The following is a 21,753-nucleotide window of genomic DNA, read 5'->3' as shown; positions in this document are numbered from 1 at the left end:
AATCCACGAGTCTCTGGGTATTAGCTATGGACGTCTAAGAGACCCCAATGTACCATGTGCAAATAAGCAATAAACCACATTGACCAAGATCACCTCATGCCCCACCATTGTGATGTTGACTTACATTTAGTAAAAATGGTTAAAAATGAGAAAAGAGAAAGCATAGAACGGAAAATATACTTGTGTACACGCGGTGGTGGACTATAAGAAGGAGAAGAAGTCATCCTAAATCCTATTTCCTCCAGATATAATAAAGGCGCCTTAATGAACATGGCAGTGTCATCTACACTATAGGCAGAGACAGAAGAATAAATAAACGCCATGGCCAGAGATTGATCGCACATCGCCATCTCCTCCCTCCATCTCTCCGAGCTGTCATCTTGTCTCCCAATAATAAGTGACGTGCCGGCATCGCCGCTGTATGAATCACACAACATGTCAAGGACATTACTTTACTTGTCACTCTTTGGCTTCCTATTACATGGAGAGAGTTGTCGTAGCATTAGAGCGGCTCCTGATATTGTACACTAAGCAAGTCTTATTGCGGGTGACAGCGGCGCAGAACTTCATGGGGGAGGGACACGGAAACCTTCAATATGGTCACAATCCATTCTAAAAATATATCCTGGTCCATGGTACTATATACTGGGTGACAGTCATCTAGATAGATATGTAGTATAGTCGTGGCTCATGCATCGAGCATTAAGACACATGTGATCTTCCTTACCTTGACATGTCCAGAGAGGTGTGTCACGAGATGACCAGCTTTTCAAGACTACATGATTTTGTGATAGGTCGCATATGTTCTATGTGGCCGCCCTGTGTTTTGCTTTGCTGCCGGTCTAAAACTTTGTTGCCATATTGTATGGAATTGGTTTCATGGGAAATCAGGTTTGAGCTAAATTATGCTGCGATCGGGTTTCAGCTCATGGGGTCCGCTTGAGGACCCATACAAACCGAAACCTAATCCCCTTAAGAAAGCGGTTACCTGTGGAAACCCGCAGACCCCATAGACTTTGATCGGGTCCGCTGACTGCCCAAAAAATGAAAAAGAGAAAAGTCCTGCTTGCTTCAATGACAGCCATAGCCCCTATTGTATTCATGTATGTGGCTGTGACTGGTACTGCAACTCCGTCCCATTCGAGCAGCGTTACAGTACAAGGCATAGCCTCCTGTATGGGTCATCAGCTGTGTGTGGAGCAGGGTATTCTGGGTGCCAATATAATAAGGTGCCCTGTGACACTCTCCTGTAGAAGCAATGAGGGAAACTCAATGATGGTGTCCTGTGTATAGTCACCCAGAGCCATAGCAGAACATCATGAGTACATGATCTCCGAGCGGGGTCGATCCTACTGAAGGCGGAGAGTGAGGAGATGCCAGGAGATCTGTCAGTGCGGTTGTAATTCAATTAACAAGCACCAAGCGACATGCTCTGGTTAATAAACGTATCCAATATTCCCTAAAGCGCGGGATTGTTTGGAGCTGTTTGACCACACTAATGTAGATTAGAAATCCGAACGCCGTCAGCTATTCCCACATGTGAGATGGCTTTATGGCGCAGTGTCAGTGAGCGCGCTCTATTATGTCATCTGCTTTGTCTCGCTAGTAGACGATTATTTCAGTCTTATTAACATATCTGCAAGGCATCAACGCAGTCACTACCTTAACCCCTTACTGACACATCACGAGGTGTGGGACTCTTACAAGTGTCTAGATACTTGTTAATATATGGCCAAGTGAACGTGAACACCCTCTGATTTATGAAGTACATAATACTACGCACACGGCCATGCAATTTTTCCAACGTTAACATTTTATTTTGTGTATTCTTCCATAAGGTTTTCTATTCCATCCAACAATCTGTAACATCTGATATGATGAACCTATTGGATTCCATTGTTACCAGATGAAAGTGAATGTGTGTATACAGCACATTCAAGGTGTATGGACGCAGCAGGGTCCCCTCATTTGTATTTCCCCCACGTCTCGCTGCATACAGAACATGACATTTACATTGATGTTTGTGCAGTAATTGGACCATATTACAATTACTTTGCTTCCCCACGTGGCTCACCGGCAGACACAGCGAGCATCCATCTTCTCCCTATTGCATAGTAATAACACACATGCAGTGCACCAGGCCTCTCGTGGTGGAAACAACATTAGCTGGAACGGACTCAAATCGCAGCTGTCACAGTATACAACCTGTATAATAAACACTATAGAACAGCCCCTGGCGACGCTGTGCTCAATAGCATCATTATTCATGTTTATTTTCCTCTGCCGCATGTGTTAAATAAATGTAACTTCCCATCCATATATATACATATACTAGCTGGTACCCGCGACTTCGTCTGCAGTGATTATAGTAGTGGGTAGATACAGGCGCGGGTAAGGTTTTCGTACTGTTTATAAGGGATGGGATATGAAATGTAACTTTGTATATTGTTTTTGCTTTAATTCAGAGAATACGTGAGACTTTTGTGTTGCATGTAATTTGTATTTGAGCTGCTATATATACGGTGTTGGTATAAACTTTACATAGTGACTTTGGGACAGAGGTATTTGAAGTTAACCCTTTCCCGCCAATGGCATTTTTTGCTTTTCGTTTTTGACTCCCCTCCTTCTAAACCCCATAACTTTTTTATTTCTCCGCTCCCAGCGCCATATGAGGTCTTAATTTTTCCTGGGACAAATTTTTCTTCCTGATGCCGCCATTATTTATTCTATATAATGTACTGGGAAGCAGGGAAAAAATTCTGAATGGGGTGGATTTGAAGAAAAAATGCATTTCTGCGACTTTCTTACGGGCTTTGGTTTTACAGCGTTCACTGTGCAACCAAAATGACCTGTCCCCTGTGTTCTGTGTTTCGTTACGATTCCGGGGATACCAAATTTCTATGGTTTTATTTACATTTTGTCCCCTTAAAAAAAATCCAAAACTGTGTTAAAAATTATTTTTTGAAAAGTCGCCATATTCCGACGGCCGTAACTTTTTTATACATGCGTGTACGGGGATGTATGGGGCGTCTTTTTTTGCGGGAACGGGTGTACTTTGTAGTTCTACCATTTTCGGGAAATGTTATTGCTTTGATCACTTTTTATTCAAATTTTTAGCAGAATCAAAACAGTGAAAAAACGGCGGTTTGGAACTTTTGACCATTTTTCCCGCCACGGCGTTTACCGAACAGGAAAAATATTTGTATAGCTTTGTAGAGCGGGCGATTTTGGACACAGGGATACCTAACATGTATGTGTTGCACAGTTTTTAACTACTTTTATATGTGTTCTAGGGAAAGGGGGGTGATTTGAATTTTTAATCCTTTTTATTTATTTTTTTGTATATTTTTTTTACTTTTTTTAAACTTTTTTTTTGCATTTATTAGACTGCCTAGGGGTGGGCGGTGTCACGGATTGTCAGAGTGGTGGGGGTCGGCAAACATGGCTGCTCTGGAGCGTTAAAGAGCGCCTCCTGGAGAATCGTTAAGGTGAGGGGCAAAGTGGTAAAGTATATGTATATGAGATTGTGTGGGGTTAGGGGCGAGGCTGCAGAGGGCAATATGAATTTTGTGCCTTGCTATGGTCCAAAGTGTGTGAGATTGCAGAGATGGTGGTGTGAGTTTGGGTTTTGTGGGGGTCCTGGCACAAACGTATGTGCGCTATTGTGACGAAAAGTAGCCTATTGTTTAATCGAGTGTAATGACTATGTTTGTGGAAAATTTCAGCCAAATCGGTGGAGCGTTTTTTCCGTGATTGAGGAACAAACATCCGAACATGCAAACATCCAAACACACAAACCCACAAACTTTCACATTTATAATATTAATAGGATACACAGATGTATAGCAGCCATTGTTTACTTAAAAGCTGCCGCTATATTTACAGCAGATCTATACTACTAGAGGCTGGTCAGTAGACTGAGGAACCATAATACATGGAGAGGTGACCATACTAAAAGGATGACCCTCTCAGGACAAATCCCAAGCTGTAACCTATAGTAGGGGTTCAATTTCACGGCAGCACTACCCGCAGGTGGAATGAAGCATGGCGGGTCCTCTGAAGAAGGGGGTGGACCAAACTCTTCCAATCTAATTGCACTATTGGCATCTATATGCTGACTCTGGACACTGCATATAGTTGTCAGAACTAACTCCAACTTTTTTGTCTCAGAAGATACCAAATAATGTAACGTTATACACAGTCCATTCATATTAATGTGACCACCGCTTACTTTTGACATCAACGTTAAATAACCAGTCGCAGAAGGCACGTGTCATCAGCCATCTGGGTGCACTCATCATTGTGGAAGGCACGATGGATCAACACAAGTATGCATCTATCCTTGCGGACCATGTTCACCCCTACATGCGAATTGTTTTTCCTCAGGATGATAGCATCTACCAGCAGGACAATGTGACGTGTCATAAAGCTTGCAGTGTACGTGTGTGGTGCGAGGAGCACCGGATGAGTTTACCGTACTCCCTTGGCCAGCAAATTCCCCGGACTTGAACCCAATCGAGAATCTGTGGGACCACTTTGATCGGGTTGTTCGCGCCTTGGATGCTCAACCGCGTAACTGGCTACGGCACTGGAGTTGGCCTGGCTTAACATCCCAGTGATCATCATCAAAACATCCCCTCTCGTCCTGCACGTCTCACAGCGGTCTGGTCTGCCAAAGGTGGTTATTCTGGATTCTGACAGGTGGTCACATTAATGTGACTGGACTGTGTAATAAAGTTACATGCACAACAGAACCCCCAGACCTTCAAATTCAGATCCCCCCAGAATATCCAAGCCAATAAAAACCACAGACCAAACTCCCTAAACAAACATAGACCCAATACAAGACACTAAACTAATGCAGACCCTATAAACTAATTCAGATTCACACACACACACACACACCATAGAGACCCCCAAAATATAGACCCAACACAAAACCTAAAAACTAATACTAATCCCCACTGCATCCCCTAACCAAATACAGAGTTTAAACCAGGTTCCCTAAACAAATATAGACCCAATACAGGACCCCTAAACCCCATAAATACAGATCTCCTCAGACTAGACTCCCTTAACAGTGCAAAACTAATACTGACCCCATAAACAAATTCAGATCTCCCCAGATCCCCTAAGTAAATATAACCACAGACCAAACCCATAAAGCAAACACAAACTCCAGACCAGACTGCCTAAACTAATAGCGACCCTGGAGCAGATGGTGCGGATAACTCGCCTCTCTCGATTCCTTTGCAACCACACGCAAATGTCCAGATGCCAGCAACGTCTTTCCCTTTTGTACAGTTGTCACGCGGTGTTCTAGGAGGGTAGATAAGTAGTAAGTGTGTAAGTGGATTTTAGGTTCAGTATCACATCGTGTTTCTATGGCCAACTAATAAGAAATATTTTCTTAACATAAACCTCAACTATGAAGGTAAGTGAAGAGTTCTGCAATGTTTCTTAAGGGCTCCATCTGGTACAGAGAAGCAGAATTCACACTAAGTCGTCCACGGCTGCCATCTGTTACTGACGTCTTAGTAGCCACCAAGATCCAGATCTAAAAATATGACAACACGCGAAAGGCTGAAGTAGCAACTAGAGACCTGGAGAGACAAGGGTTACATCACAGTGTTTGCTAATGTGGCGCCATACACTGCTTGTACTTAGATAACATCTCCCACAGTCAATTCTTGGAAATATTGCCTCGATCTAGTGCACGCATTACCCGAACACGTTCTGGGTGAATCATTGTTCCCTTGCTGACTCTACAGTCCCATTTTTAGAAGGTACAATACTGAATCATTGCACAATTTCTCAGCACAGATGGGCAGAACACCTGTGGTTTTATTTTTGGTTTTGCCTCAGGCAAATTTACGTTTTTTTGTATCGGGTTTATGTCAGGTTTTTGTGAAATGTTGATGTTGAGCTATCGACTGTATGCAAAATTCCCACCTGATGCAAGAAAGACTGGAACAATCCCTGAAAACAAGTATCCTAAATAGTAACTGATGCTAACGCTCACACAGACATCCTTAAAGGAGTTGCCTGGCTGGAGTCTATATATTTAGTGTTTTAAAGGGTCAGAATGGGGTCAAAAAATACAATCTTGGAGGTCTATCGACAATCTCCCACCACTCCAATCCCCATGCTGGTCTCTTCTGACACAGAGCAATCGATTGCTAAGCCAAATGCTGGCTATACTGGTGACCAGCCTCAGACATAGATCAGCTCTGCAGACACTTTTGGTTACAAGTAGGGTTGAGCCGATCTTGAGATTTCACAATTGATTTTAAAATCCGATTTCCGATCATTTTCCAGCTGATCACGATCGTGAAATTTGCTCAATCGCCGATCAGGATCCGATCTTTCCCAATCACTCAACCCTAATTGCATATTATATATGCATTAGGGTTCAGCCAATCTAGAGATTTCAGGATCGATTTCAAAATCCGATTTTCGTTCATTTTCCAGCCGATCCAATCGTGAAATTTGCTCGATCGCCAATAGGGATCTGATCTTTCCCGATCCCTATTGCTCAACCCTAGTTACAAGCTTTGACGCCAAAGCCGGAAGTATTAAGCCGGAAGCCAGAACATACTAGTGACTCCTTCATACCTCTGAAACCATTTCTGGTTTTGGTTACAAAAACTGAATGCTTGATTCCAGCCATTTTCAGGTCATCTGCTAAGGGCTGATGACTTATCCTTAGGGCTAATTCACACAGGGCAAAATGGACAGGATTTTGACGCGAAGTCTGCGTCAAAATCCTGCTGCTTCCCATTGAAATCAACGGGAGCCGGTCATTTCCTTTAGCCATGAGCGGTTTGTTCCCGCTCACGGAAAAAAGAAGCGAGCTACCCTTTCTTCAGGCGGTTTCCACGGCTTAGTCAGCCACGGCATTCACCTCGCGGCACCACCTGTCCAGACTACGCCCATTCATTTGGGCCTAATCCGGAGCGGAAAGCCACAACGGAATGTGTTCGCGTGGAATCCCTTAGGTGGGATCTAACTCTCAACATAGTGCTGTGTAGAAGACACAGACGTTACATCAAGATCCAGTCTGTTCAAGTCATGAGCTTCTCCAAACACCTGATCGGTGCGGACTGCTCCTAAGGGTAATAGTTATTTCTAGACCACCTCTTTATGGGCAGTGATCCTCTGGGTAAAGGTGTCCTAGAAATGCATCAGTCTGTCAACAATTCCAATAACAGCCAGCATAATTAAGAATGCAGCTCCGGAGTATAATACAAGCTGTAACCCGAGATCATTACACGATATGTAATGTATTTACTCAATGTAAAAAGCCCGTTTTATTCCAGAGATCAGTTTCTGTAATAATAATCGACCAGATTTTCCACATATTTCCATAATTAAACTCAATTGCTTGTTTAATAACATAAAATATAAATCAATCTACTTAATCCTCCGACAACAATGTAATAATAATGTATTTAATTTCACTTGAGCAACCAAATGTTTATCTTCTAATTGTTATTAAAATGATGCATGAACGCCTCGTACAGATCCCGGAGCTTCAGGATGCACCGCCATCTCCGGCACCGAGATTCCACCGCTAATATATTTCCACTGTGACCGGAGAAATTATAAGAACAGCAGGAGGTTCATTTCACTTGAGATTGCAGCGTCCTAGAGAATATCTCTGAAATTATTATTTGTGAATTATGATGTCGGCTGCCGCAGTATTAATAATAAGAGAGTCTCGTAAACATGTGTCATAATGTACTGCTCCCTGCGGAATACTTTACGGCCTTGTATATATCGATAACTGTGATTAATAATGTTCCGGTAAGTCCTTATATTCAGTAAGGACTGTCGCACAGTGGAATATACAACATAAGGGTGGAAATCTTATATACCATAGAACCAGCCTGTGCAATGGATATGAAGCGGAGGAAATATGGTGGCTCAGTGGTTAGCGCCGTTGACGTGTAGCATCATTGAATCCAACCATAGAGTATATCTGCATCAAGTTTGTATGTTCTCCTTATGTATCCATGGGTTTCCGCCAAAGACATACCAATAATAAGGTGTACGGTAGGGAGAGAGGATACACAACAAACATCGGACCAAAGAAAGTGGAGTGGGGTTATAGGTGAAGCAGAAAAGAAGAGGTCGGACCTTGGAATATCCCAGGCGTGCAATCAGAGAGAGGTGGACAACTGAACAGAGAGGAGAACTCCGAGATTTCCTGAAACACAACCCACAGCCGCCGGAGGGCTTCAAACCTAGCAGGGTCAGGAGTGTCATCTGCAACCAGGCCCTCCATTCTAGGAACTCCTGGAGCCATTCTAAAAGGGAAGGGATTATGGAGCCATGCCAATGGCATGGGACATACCGATAATAAATTCAGATTGTGAGCCCTACTGGGGACAATGGCTGATGACAAGGACTGTACAGCAATGCTGCGGTATATGTTGGCAAGAGAAAAGAACTTGGTCTGTAGGAATGCAGCGTACGTTGGATGAAGACCCTCTTTATGGCAACCTAAAATATACAAGTCTATCAGGTCTTCGCAAAGGATTCCAAGTCCTAAGTACCCTCCCGGCTGTTCAGCCTTCAGTACTGTGAAGGAAGATAACCAGTATACAGGGACAACATCCAAAAAACCAAGACTGTCCTACTGGATTTGAGACTCAAGAAACCTGATAATAGAAACACAATTATTGGGAAGAAGTTTTCATAGGAAAACTCATGGCCCGGGGAAATCTCCTCCCCATCAGCCAACAAATAGGCAGACACTTGTTGGCCAACCCATCACATGTTTTGTGTAGTATAAGCGCAGCTCAGCTGACGGCAGTACATTGTCCTATGGGAATCAATGAAGCTGTACGTGGAGGAACAAGTTCGTACGAGTATTAGTAGGAGTATTCCTTCCCATGTGGTTCACATCAGCCAGTGTAAAACAATGGGCTCTGGAAATCTACCCCAAGGCAAATCTCTACTGAGTGAATCACTTAGATAAGTAAATACCTGTGAGAACTTTGTGATGTGGTAAACGGTACCTAGAATTTAGGTTCTCAACCTCTGGTACGTACGATCTATTTTGTAATTTAGGGAGTGTACCAACTCTGCATCCATTCTGGCAATAGATTTTATTCCTCTCCCAATTCAGAACTAAAGAATATCTGTCAGCTAAACAAGCGTTCTAGAGCATTAGTGGTGGGCTAAGGGTGTGGACAAGGGGGTGGTTTCATGGTTAAAACATCCCCCCTTGATGACACCCTGGCTCATGATCATCACGTAGGTGGCCGCTCATTGGTTACCAGTGGGGGCCGGGCAGTGAGATTCTCAGTATTTGTCACTCTTAGCCCCAGACCAGGACCAGAGAAGGAGAGGGGCAGTGCTAAGTACTGAAGCAGGTTCAACTCTCAATCCTAGGCTAAGTACTATGTATGTACTATGGGGCATTATAATGTATAGGGACACTAGAGGACAATGTGCTGTGTATGAGGACCTCCACCAAGGATGACCCCCGCACCCTATATGCCCCTGATAGTGGAGATTGGTAACCTTGGATTCCAACTATCGTGAAAAGAATAGTCTGTTACTAGCGCCCCCTATGATCTAACCCATCTGTCACTGGTTATAGAGCACCATGGATGGAGCCAATCCCATAGATACTATATACTATTGAAGCTTCCCTACTTGTATCACCACTGCATAGACATTTACCAGTCTCTGTGACTACTGATCAGAGTAATGACTCTCTAGTAGGGATGAGCGAACACCGTTCGGTCGAATAGATATTCGATCGAATATCAGGCCGTTCGAGGTATGCGATTCCGATCGAATACCACGAGGCAAATGCAGTAAAAATTTGTATCCCTTCCCACCTTCCCTGGCGCATTTTTTGCACCAATAACTGCGCAGGGAAGGTGGGACAGGAAGTACGACAACGGAGGCTTTTCAAAAAAATTGGAAAAAGAAAATTGGCGGCCGAAATCAGGTGACCTCCAATTTAGACGAATAGTGAATTTAACATTCGATTAGTTTGAGACTGTGAACTATGTGACTGTGAGACAGGGACAGATGTACAGGCAGGGTTAGCTAGGGATTACCTTTATTTAGGGGGGAAGGTTACTCACCCAGCTCTTTGGGGCTCTATCTGGTCGGGATCCCTGTCAGCTTGCGATATGCGCGAGCTGACTTTTTCCCATAGGAATGCAATGACCAACGTTGATTGGCCAAATGCCATACAGAGTACAGCATTCGGCCAATCTGGCCTCCTCCGGCCAACGCTGATTCTGCCGGAGGAGGCGGAGTCTAAGAATGGTCCTCATCAGTTTCCATTGTGGTCCGATCTCAGATGTAGCAGTGCTGACACAGCTCTGATACACGGAGAAGCAGCAGAGCTCAAGACACACAGAGATGCAGCAAAGATGAGTGTGCAGCGGGGTTCAACGCACACTCAGCCCTGCTGCATCTAAGATGTAGCAGTGCTGAGTGTGCGTTGAACCCTGCTGCACACTCAGCTCTGCTGCATCTCGGGTGTAGAAGAGCTCAGCGCACACTCAGCTCTGCTACATCTCCGGTGTACAGAGCTGAACGCATGGCCAGCTCTGCTTCATCTCTGATGTAGCAGTGCTGATCGTGCGCTGAGCTCTCCATTCTGGTCCAATTTTAGACTCCACCTCCTCACAGACGTGTCTCCGGCAAAACTAGCGTTGATTGGCCACATGCTGTAAACTGGCCAATCAACGCTGGTCAACGCATTCCACATATCGCAAGCTGACAGGGATCCCGACGTAATACAGTGACTTGGGCATGTTAGATGCCCCCAGACATGCTTCCCCTGCTGTCCTAGTTGCATTCTAGGGTGTTGTCATCATTTCCTGGGGTGTCATAGTGGACTTGGTGACCCTCCTGAGTCGAATGGTGGGATCCCCTGAAATGAAGCATTTTCCCCCATAGACTATAATGGGGTTCGATATTTGTTCGAATAGTCAAATATTGAGCGGCTATTCGAAACAAATATCGAATATTTTACTGTTCGCTCATCTCTACTCTCTAGTAATGGACATATTAGTAATTCTTTGGTTTCTGGCATATACTCATATACATACAGTGTTGGCCAAATGTATTGGCATCCCTGCAATTCTGTCAGATAATACTCGTGTTCTTCCAGAAAATGATTGCAATCACAAATTCTTTGGTATTATTATCTTCATTTAATTTGTCTTTAATGGAAAACCACAAAAAGAATTGTCAAAAAGCCAAATTGGATATAACTCCACACCAAACATAAAAAAAGGGGTGGACAAAAGTATTGGCACTGTTTGAAAAATCATGCGATGCTTCTCTAATTTGTGTAATTAACAGCACCTGTTACTTACCTGAGGCACCTAACAGGTGGTGGCAATAACTAAATCACACTTGCAGCCAGTTGAAATGGATTAAAATTGACTCAACCTCTGTCCTGTGTCCTTGTGTGACCACATTGAGCATGGAGAAAAGAAAGAAGACCAAAGAACTGTCTGAGGACTTGAGAAGCAAAATTGTGAGGAAGCCTGAGCAATCTCAAGGCTACAAGTCCATCTCCAAAGACCTGAATGTTCCTGTGTGTGGACGGAAAAGAAAAATTGACGAGAGATTTCAACGCAAGATTGTGCGGATGGTGGATAAAGAACCTGGACTAACATCCAAACAAGTTCAAGCTGCCCTGCAGTCCGAGGGTACAACAGTGTCAACCCGTACTATCCAGCGTCAGCGTCTGAATGAGAAGGGACTGTATGGTAGGAGACCCAGGAAGACCCCACTTCTTACCCAGAGACATAAAAAAAGCCAGGCTGGAGTTTGCCAAAACTTACCTGAGAAAGCCAAAACCGTTCTGGAAGAATGTTCTCTGGTCAGATAAGAAAAAGTAGGAAAAGGCCTCAACATAGAGATTACAGGAAAAAAAAGAGGCCTTCAAAGAAAAGAACACGGTCCCTACAGTCAGACATGGCGGAGGTTCCCTGATGTTTTGGGGTTGCTTTGCTGCCTCTGGCACTGGACTGCTTGACCGTGTGCATGGCATTATGAAGTCTGAAGACTACCAACACATTGTGCAGCATCATGTAGGGCCCAGTGTGAGAAAGCTGGGTCTCCCTCAGAGGTCAGGGCTCTTCCAGCAGGACAATGACCCAAAACACATTTCAGGTCAGGACTAGAAAATGGTGGTGAGAGAAAGCCCTGGAGACTTGTAAAGTGGCAGCAATGAGTCCAGCCCTGAATCCCATAGAACACCTGTGGGGGAGGGGGAGAGATCTCTTGGTGGCAGTTTGGAGAAGGCCCCCTTCACATCTCAGGGGGGACCGCGAGCAGTTTGCCAAAGAAGAAGGGTCTAAAATTCCAGCAGAGCCTTGTAAGAAACTCATTGCTGGTTAGCGGAAGCGGTTGTGCGCAGTTATTGTGTCTAAAGGTTGTGCTACCAAGTATTAGGCTGAGGGCGCCAATACTTTTGTCCGGCCCATTTTTGGAGTTTTGTGTAAAATTATCAATGATTTGAGTTTTTTTTCATTCTCTTTTGTGTTTTTTCATTGCAAGCAAAATAACTGAAGATATTACCAAAGAGTTTGTGCTTGCAATCATTTTCTGGAAGACGAGTATTATCTGACAGAATTGCAGGGAGGACAATAGTTTTGGCCAACACTGTTCAGTACAGAAGCTACAACTTGCACTTTATCCTTATCTGGGATGGAGGAGACAAGGATGAATGTCTCAGTCAGCAGACATTACAATGCTCGATGGCTCCATTCATGTCTGCCTGTCCAGATTTATTACTTAGATTTATACGGTGCTGGACCCTCATAAGGAAGTATAAATTTAATGTTGTGACATTTTACACGGCTCCTCTTTTTGATAGTAAAAAAAAAAAATTATATTTTACATTTTTGGCCTCTGCACAGGATAAGACAGGATCAGTTCAGCTGAAGAGCTGACACCACAAAAAACATCCTGATCGTATATATTCTTTTATATTGTCCCAGGTGTAACATTGAGGAACGCGGAAGAAAGTTTGGCAGAAGAATCGTAAAATGCACCCATGTGGGATGTATCTGGAGACATATAACATTGTGACCGTGCAGTGCCTGGGTATTCACTTTAGAGTACGGTTCCCATCTGACATTGGGCTCAGACTAAGTTGCAGTTTCGGGAATTCACATCTGAACCTTGCATGTTCATAGTGGGCCCTTGTAGTTTTTAAGACACCCTGGCCCCAAACTAAAAGTGTAATTCATAGTATCGGCTCTGTTTATGACTTGCATATTTCCCCTGCAGTGGCCACTACAGGAGGAATTCAGTATTACATGTTGGGTATTCAATTAGTCTCCAGCAATGTAATGCATGGACATGACAGGTCAGCCATGATAGCAGCAGGATTATAGTAGTGCCCTGCTAGATGTAGCCGCTCCTATGATGTCTATATGCCTTTGTGATACTCTTATTTTCCTTGTACTGAATCCTGTTTAGACTATTTGGCAGTTTCCAAACATGTTTTACATTAGCGAATCTTTCACTGCAAATATATTATCACTTAATCTTCACGGTTAAACACGACATACACGCCACCCGTTTCTCCTGACAGAGGAGGCAGAGTGTAGTTAAATATATGGTGCGCGGCCAGTGTGGGTAGATTTAGTTTACTAGTGTGTACACTTCAATAATTTTGATATTTCTGAAAGGGAAATAAATTTTCAGAAAATACTCATTAACAGTCTTTTAGAACGTGCGGCTGGGACGCTTTCCAAACCGCTGTAAATCATGAATTACCAAAGAGGCAAATGGAAAATAAGTGTTAAAATTTTAATTGCTCGAGTTGAATAATAAATATCACTAATTAAATCAGAAAAGAAAACGAGAGACACTTTGTGGTGGCCGATGTGACAACCAGTATGGCCACAATGACAGCTTCTCATTGACGGTAGACACGTCGTTATACAGAGCACAGGCAAGGTATCCTTGTATTACTAGGAAGGTCGCGTCAGAATCCGGACTAAAATACACCTGCCGCGGCTATCCGGATTAGGCTCAAATGAATGGCCCAGTCCAGAGGGAGGCGTCGCAAGGTGGATGTAGGAGGCTGAATCGGCCGCGGAATCCACATAAAGAAAGGGCAGCTCACTTCTTTGATTTCAATGGGAGGCGGTTTTATGAGCTGGATTCTATGTCAAAATCTGGCTCATTTGACTCTGTGTGAACAATTCTTAATCCTCATGTTCACTCTGAAATCTCTGTGGAAATCCATTGTGACAACAAGACTGACAGAAGGTCTCAGATATGTCATATTATAGCTCATAATTGAAGTCTATATAGAGGGGAGGGAGTACGCACCCAGGAATGCAAGAGACTGCAAGCAGCTAAATAGGAAGTTTCTATCTTACCCCAAGTGCTTTATTCACATTGGGTCAGTACTTTCATCCTCTTGATGCCTCTGAGTGTCGCTAGGTTCACACTGTTGTTTAGCACTCAGTCGTTCAGGTCCACATCGGAACCCAAAGGATGGAGAGCCTGTCTGCTTAACAAGTGTTACCGGAGGACACCCACACACACCATAGACTATAATGGGGTCTGCCGGATTTCCACCCAGTTTCGCCTTGCAGGACTTGTTTTTTCCACTGTTTTGAGGTGGAATTGTAGATGTGAATCCAGCCTTAAGAAATGTACATGAACACGTTCTCCATCCTCCGGCCTTAGCATCTTGTCTCCGGCCACAAGGTCATGGAAAATGAGCATTAGACAAAGAGCCTGCAGAGGAAAGCACTAAAAATGCAAAATATAAAAGTCATATAATGGCCAGAATTATTGTGATTCCTCCTGTGCTACTGATTTATGAAATGTTTGTTGAAAGGTTAGCTACGCTTTAAAGAAAGCCTCCAGCTAGCCAAATATACGGAGAAACCTAACACAGCGCTTGTCTAATCGTCAATTAAAAGTGAAAAAAAAAATGGTAACGATAAAACTTTGCTCCTATGTTATCCCCGAGGCTTCCCGGCTGTGATAGGTCTTTACATTTACATGTTAATTGTAACTTTTATTGTATCACAATCTGACAACCAGCGATAATTTCCTGGGCATCCACCTCATAGCCCTGCGGCATCTCCTAGGTCTCCCGCAGTAGAGGGGATTCGGGGTCAGGTCCTTTGGTGAGTTGACGCTTTCTATTCCTTTTCCAGTTCACTGGGTGTCACCATCTTTGCCTCCAGGATAATATACAATATAATGTTCAGCTTATTTGTCCAATTAACCTGTGGATTACGGCATTTCCAGAGAGAACACCCGGCACAAGGAATAACAATGGACAAGAACAGCAATGACTGACATCTTAGAGCGAATCTTAACATAACTACAGCAGTCCTCTTATTATAAACCATTTACGGATCTTAACTACATATTGGGTTGTGTAAAGGACCTCATGTAGCAGAGCTATATTTATAGAGTGAATATTTTATTGTAGGTTGTGCTGACTTGGAGTTGATGTGCAATGACTCAGTTCCACCACTATAAGGAACAGTGCTGTCTGCTTCCTGCTGCATTCTCTGCTGCTGAGAACAGCCAATGGCTGGAAGTGTTGGAGGTCAGACCTCCACAGATGTTAGTGGGCAAGCTTTAGGACAGGTCATCAATATTTATATACTGGAAAATTCCTTTAAATCAAGCCAGTCTGAGCAGGTTTTGCTCATGGTCATTGACTCTTCTCCCAAGTGGTTCCCTTTTCTTGACTTCAGAATAGTAATTTCTATACAGCATGTATTATATATGAAAAATCTCCACTGGTTTTGGGACATCAAGACAGACAATAGTTTGCCTTTAAATGCCTGCCTGCAGCTAAAGGGACCTTACTGCACCCCTGCTAACATTAGGGACTAAGGTTCAACAACTCCATATAAATCAATAGTACAATCAAATATAATGAATGGCATACTATATCAGAGAAAAATACTTCTTTCTCCATCTATGGTATCAGGCTCCTTTCCTCTTCTCTCTAAACTGACATTTACTGAAATCTCTTCTGAATCCTTCTTGGTTTGCCTAGACGGACTGTCAACTTAATGAACTATCTTATTACAGACATGTTGTTGCAGCAATTAGTAAGGTTTCTATCTTACCCAAAGTGCTGTATTCAGGGCTTGCGTATAAAGTCTTAAATGGTGCTGCTCAGTAGGAGATAGAGAGCAGAATCTTAGGGCTCGTTTACATGGGGCAAGAGGGGGCAGATTTTGACACTGAATCCACGTCATAATCCGCCCCCTCTTTTTTCCGTGAGTGGTGTGTTCCCGCTCACGGAAAAAAAAAGCAAGCTGCCCTTTCTTCAGGTGGATTCCACGGCTGATTCAGCCCCGGCATTCGCCTCACGACAACACCCTCCGGACTAGGCCCATTCATTTGGGCCTACTTCAGAGCAGAAAGCCGCAACAGGCACATTTTGGTTCTATTCTGACGCGGCTTCCTGCCCAAAATCAGGACCAAAATACGCAATCACTAGCCCCATGTGAACTAGCCCTTATGTTCTCTATATACTGTCTATAGGAGACATTGTAACCGCTCATCTCTACGGACTAGCACAGGAGCAACTGCAGATACATGACAAAAATCAGAAGAAAAACAGGAGAGGAAACTTTGAGGATTAAGGTGACTTAGAGGGATTACAGTCTTACACTACATACAACACACACAGCCATGCCAAACTTTACTTTACTACATCTGTACATGCTACCAGACAGTGAGAGGGACAACATGTTCTGAGATTGTTTACTGGGTGGTATTAGGGAAACAATTCAGGGGTCACAGAGCAATAAATTGCAGTTTGACCCCATTGCTGATACGCGAGTAGTAGTAATAACCATCACTTTTTATTTTATTTCATTATTGTCCTGGAGATTGATTCACTCTGCTCTTAAAATGTTATTGCAACTCTCCTGCATTCCCGGACTAAGAACAATTTGCAATGTTTCTCTACTCCACTTTCCGGCTCTGCTGCATGGTCATTAATCTCGATATTTATTTTTCTCTAAACTCCGAGGCTGCGCACCGCATCCTTGTATTTATGCCCCAGAGGTGTTTAAAGGTTACCGCGATCATTTCTGTATGATTGGAAAATAAGTAGGCGTATTCTTCCACGGCTGCTCTGATGTCCCACGACAATATCCTCAATATTTCTTAATTTAAAGTGACACACAAGTTGACTCCGGGAGCAGATGACAATTTAACGCCAATCACTCCATAGACATCCAGTTGTCTGAAGTGCACAGCGAGATAGCAGGAAAAATGACATGGGGGAATAAAGTACACATAGCAATAATATAGCAGTCAAGAAATATCAAAATGTAACGTAGGTAGCCGCGTGCACCAGTGACGGGATGCATGGGGGTCGTGGCAATTTAAAGTGCGCATTGAGTGACCAGAGTTCTCTAGACACCTGCACGAGCAGACAGGGGGCAGATGGAGGAATCATGCCCTTATGCCATAGCTAATATCATATAATACAGCTGTATATGAGGAACAGCTTGAGACTTCAGTCTACGACAAGGAACACTGTGGTGACTAAAATACATAGGGCTCCCTGTGTGATTGTGGTCAACTGGTGGCAGCAAGGCGCACCCGAATCAAGTCAAGCTCTACAAGCTACAGAGGATCGAACATTCAATAGGTTAAAAACCTTGCATCTAGCAAAGCCTATGGAACAAGCTCTTCTAGAGGAGGTGCCAGGACCTGCTCACCTACTTGCTCTATGTTACTGTCCCATGAGTGGTGCAGGAAGGAAGAATTGGGATACTTGTTATAGAAAAGAAATCCTCTTTACACCTCACTATGGGCCTGGTATTGCAACTCCGTTACATTAAAGTAAGTAGACCCAATTGCTTTGCCATGCATAATCTGTGGCAGGGGCGTAGCTAGAGAACGTACAGTGATGGCAATAGTGACCAGGCCCAGGATCCCGACCGGGACCCGAAGGACCTTTTACAAATAAACTATACCTCTATTCTAAATAGGGCAAGGCAGACCGGCCCCATTACAGATTTTGCATTGGGGCCCACAAGCTTTTTTTTTCCCCCCCTATCAGTATGTCTATGTAGAATGAGAGGAAATCCACACAAACATGGGGAGAACATACAAACTCCTTGCAGTTGATGTTCATGGTAGGATTCGAACCCAGGTCTCCAGCACTGCAAGGCTGCAGTGCTAACCACTGAGCCACCACATTGCCCCACTGGAGCCCACAAGCTTTGATATTACTCCTCTGATTTATGCATAAGTGTGCTACTGTTTTTTGAAAAAAGCAGCCATATAATTTTGATCGTAGACAATCCCTTTAAGAAAGAACAGCTCCCTCATAGGACTCTTACATCTTTTATCTTTATAGCGACCGTTTTGAGTTCCTTGATCTGAAGTCGCTGGAGCACTCTCTTCTTATGGTTAAATGTTCCCAAAATATCATTACGTGCAATGAAAATCGATCACACATCACAATGCTATGATGAACCTCACTTGACCCCAATATACAATATGTCCGAGCCGGGCACGGAGAACGCCTTTCTGATTGCCCGTCTTTAAGAGCGCACAATAATAATACAAAGACAGATGAAACAATAGCGAGTAGTGTCACCATCTGCTGAAATGCCAAATGAAAAAACATCCATTCAAGGCCCGCACCGAGCGCCAGGGTTAAGAGGCCAGCGCCTTCGTCTCGTGTACAGATTGTATACAAAGGGAATGGAGCAAGAGGAGATTTGTTGTCTCTAGATCGTGCTCATTTCAGAATGTTCTGTACCCAACAACCAGAAAAGAACACAAAATAATTAAAAGTAGTCACTGGAGCAACAAAGCATGGCGGCCATTATTTACCATCATTACAGCTCTAAATGCTAACGAGAAAGCGATGAATATGGAGATTACAAGGAGGCAGCGAAGGCGGAAACAACCAAGTCACTTATGTACCTGCCAGGCATTATGTGGGGTTAATATCTTCTAATCCTCTCACTTATAGTCCTACTTGTCCTGCTGTTATGGATGATATGCCAGGATTACTAACTGGCCGTACTCATTACATGTCTATCAACGAAGCCTGAGGATATTGGTGGGTCTGGACAACCATCTCTTGTGCATAGGGAGCCAACAGTCCCCCTAAATGACAGATGTCAGGTGCAAGAAGGAGAAGGCGTGTTCAATTTCAACATGCCAATTATTTTTTCTTCTATCTTTGGGTAGGTTTTCCACCACAAGCGATATTGGGAATTGGGAAGGGACTTTCACAAATAAAAAAAAAAAAAAAGATAAAATAAAAAATGCTTGCCCGAATATGCATGTATATTGGGGTGTTGGCAGGTGAAGGGCTGTCTAAGGCTTCATTCAGATTTAACGGATGCTAAAAATGGACGCAAATGGATGGTCAATCATTTACATAGACATCAATGTTTTGAAGAAAATTTTATTTATTTATTTTTTTTTTTTTTGGGGGGGGGGAGAATGCAAATGTATGATATACAAAGTGTGTGTCCAAAAAAATAAATAAAAACATTTTTATTTTTATTGTTAACACATTGATGTCTATGCAAACGGATGAAAAAACTGAATGGAGCCTGATTTGTATGGCAAGGTTTAGAAGACTACTCATGGAGAAAATAACACATAACCATCATCCCAATGAGTGATGTCACTGGTTTACAAACAGTTTACAAGGATCCTGATGGGGTCCAGGCCAGGCAAAGGGGCCAAGGTGGCAGGTGTCATAGGGGTGTCACGCGAGTTGCTCTTCCTTGACCAGATGATTTATGTAACTACTGGGCAAACTTTAATCTTTGCTCTGAGTGAAGAAAAACCTGGCTACAATAGAGTTCCTTAAAGGGATTCAATCATTAGAATACCCTTTGAAAACTAAATACATGTAGGAACAACCTTAAGAAAGGCTATTTTCCTCTAAGGGTGGGTTCACACCTGTGGCCATTCTCCGCTTTCAGGTTTCTGTCTTCTGCCCAAGAAACTGGACCAGAGACGGAAACCTGCAGTCACTTTTGCAAAGTTTCCACCTGTGAACATTTTGTGGTCTCCGCGGCGAAACAGTTTTTTGGGTTTTTTTTAACCGGACACAAAGTCGGACATGCAGGACTGTGTCCAGTTAAAAAAAAAAAAAACAGTTCCACCACGAAGACCACAAAATGTTCACTGGCGAACACTGTCTGCCTGGTTTCCGCCTCCTGTCGACAGAAGATGGAAACCTGAAAGTGGAGACCGGGGCGCAGATGTGAACCCACCCTGACCATTATTATTCTGATCCACGCTGCCATTCCTTAGAAATATCTTCTTTCTTCCTTACGTAAAGGAGTTCTCTCGCAGCACTGGAGGCGTTCCCTTGCACTCATACAGCATTGGGGGAGTCCCCAGTGCTGCTTGAACACTCTCCAGCGACAGCCTCTGTCTTCTCTGCCTCTTCTCTCGCGCTCCTCTTCATTTCATCCAAAAGTGCCCACTTTTGGACGAAATGAAGAGACATGCTCAGTCAGCTATTTCACCTGCACTCAAGCATTTTTCATTTTGATGGAATGATCAGCATTTTTATTGGTTATGTTGATGGAGTGAATGCAGCCGCCATCGATGGATATGCAGTATTACAGACATCTCATCTGTTATGTGTACAGCCAGTCTTAGACAATCTGAATAGGCATTAGCCCTGGCATCAAGTAGGCTTGTACCCAACGCTGGAAGCTTATAGAATGAAGCCTGTGCTGTGAGATCTTACAGGTGAGCCTTTATTATACAGGGTTCTTCAAGAGCACACGGCTGCTCTGCCGTCCTCCTTAAAAATGGAGGACGGAAGAGCAGCGTCCTCCATTTTTAAGGGGTTCTTAAAAGATCTGTCTTCATCCCTAGCGGTCTATGGCCACTAAGTTTTGGGTTCTCCTATCCACTGTATATAACCCAAGAAAACACTCATTGAGATGAATCCATTATTATACATAACAACTGCAAATTATTTTGCTTCTGCTCAGCAGCTAAAGCCCATTCCTAGGCTAATACAAATAATTCCTTACTAATGCCCCTTTCTGTTACGGCCGGCCATGATTTTTACCCCTTTAAATGTCATAGTTACCAAGTGATAATAACCAGCAGTTAATCCCAATGACATCAAAAGAAGTTTTTTTTTCCCCACTATTTCCTTTCATGAGCAAAGCTCCAAATTACAGTCCTTTATTACACCCCCTCAATATTCGGGGCTTTTAACACAAACACAATATCTATCGAGCTCATTATTAGGAGGTAAAATGTGAAAACAACGAGGTTTTAATTTAGCACAGCGTTCACATTTCTGTAAAGAGGAATAAAATGGAGCCGGGGCTGTGCGAGCGCAGATGTAATTATATAGGCAGCGCCTACGAGGTGGTCAACAAGCTCTGCCTCTTCATTAAGTGAATAATTGGGCATGTTCTTATCCAGACACCTATTATTTTATGGCACTTTGAAATCCGAGACTTGCTGGTGTTAGTGAGTGCGGACGACATAATTATCATGGTAACCATATAAAAAATAAGTGTATAATTACCATTACAAGAACTTACTGTCATTATATTGTCACTGAAATTGTACAGGGAGCGGGAACGGGAATAAATTAATGTTTCTGCTCATGTCTGGGAAATATCAGAGATTGGAGATGGATTTCACTTCTGCTTGGTAATATGGCAAGTAACATATGGGGTGGATATGTACAAGCTGGGTGTAGAATAGCTGACGGATTATGGAATTGCATAGGTAAATTTA

The 21,753-nt window shown here is 43.4% G+C and overlaps 1 protein-coding gene across 1 annotated transcript in view; it reads right to left on the bottom strand.

Annotated features, from left to right (window-relative positions):
* ZMAT4 (zinc finger matrin-type 4) overlaps positions 1-21,753 on the bottom strand; it is a 207,821-nt gene that overhangs the window by 47,629 nt on the left and 138,439 nt on the right. The window lies entirely within an intron of this gene.

Source organism: Leptodactylus fuscus, chromosome 10 (assembly GCF_031893055.1).
Source record: "Leptodactylus fuscus isolate aLepFus1 chromosome 10, aLepFus1.hap2, whole genome shotgun sequence".
NCBI classification, from domain to species: Eukaryota; Metazoa; Chordata; class Amphibia; order Anura; family Leptodactylidae; genus Leptodactylus; species Leptodactylus fuscus.
This window is presented reverse-complemented; position numbering and strand designations above follow the sequence as displayed.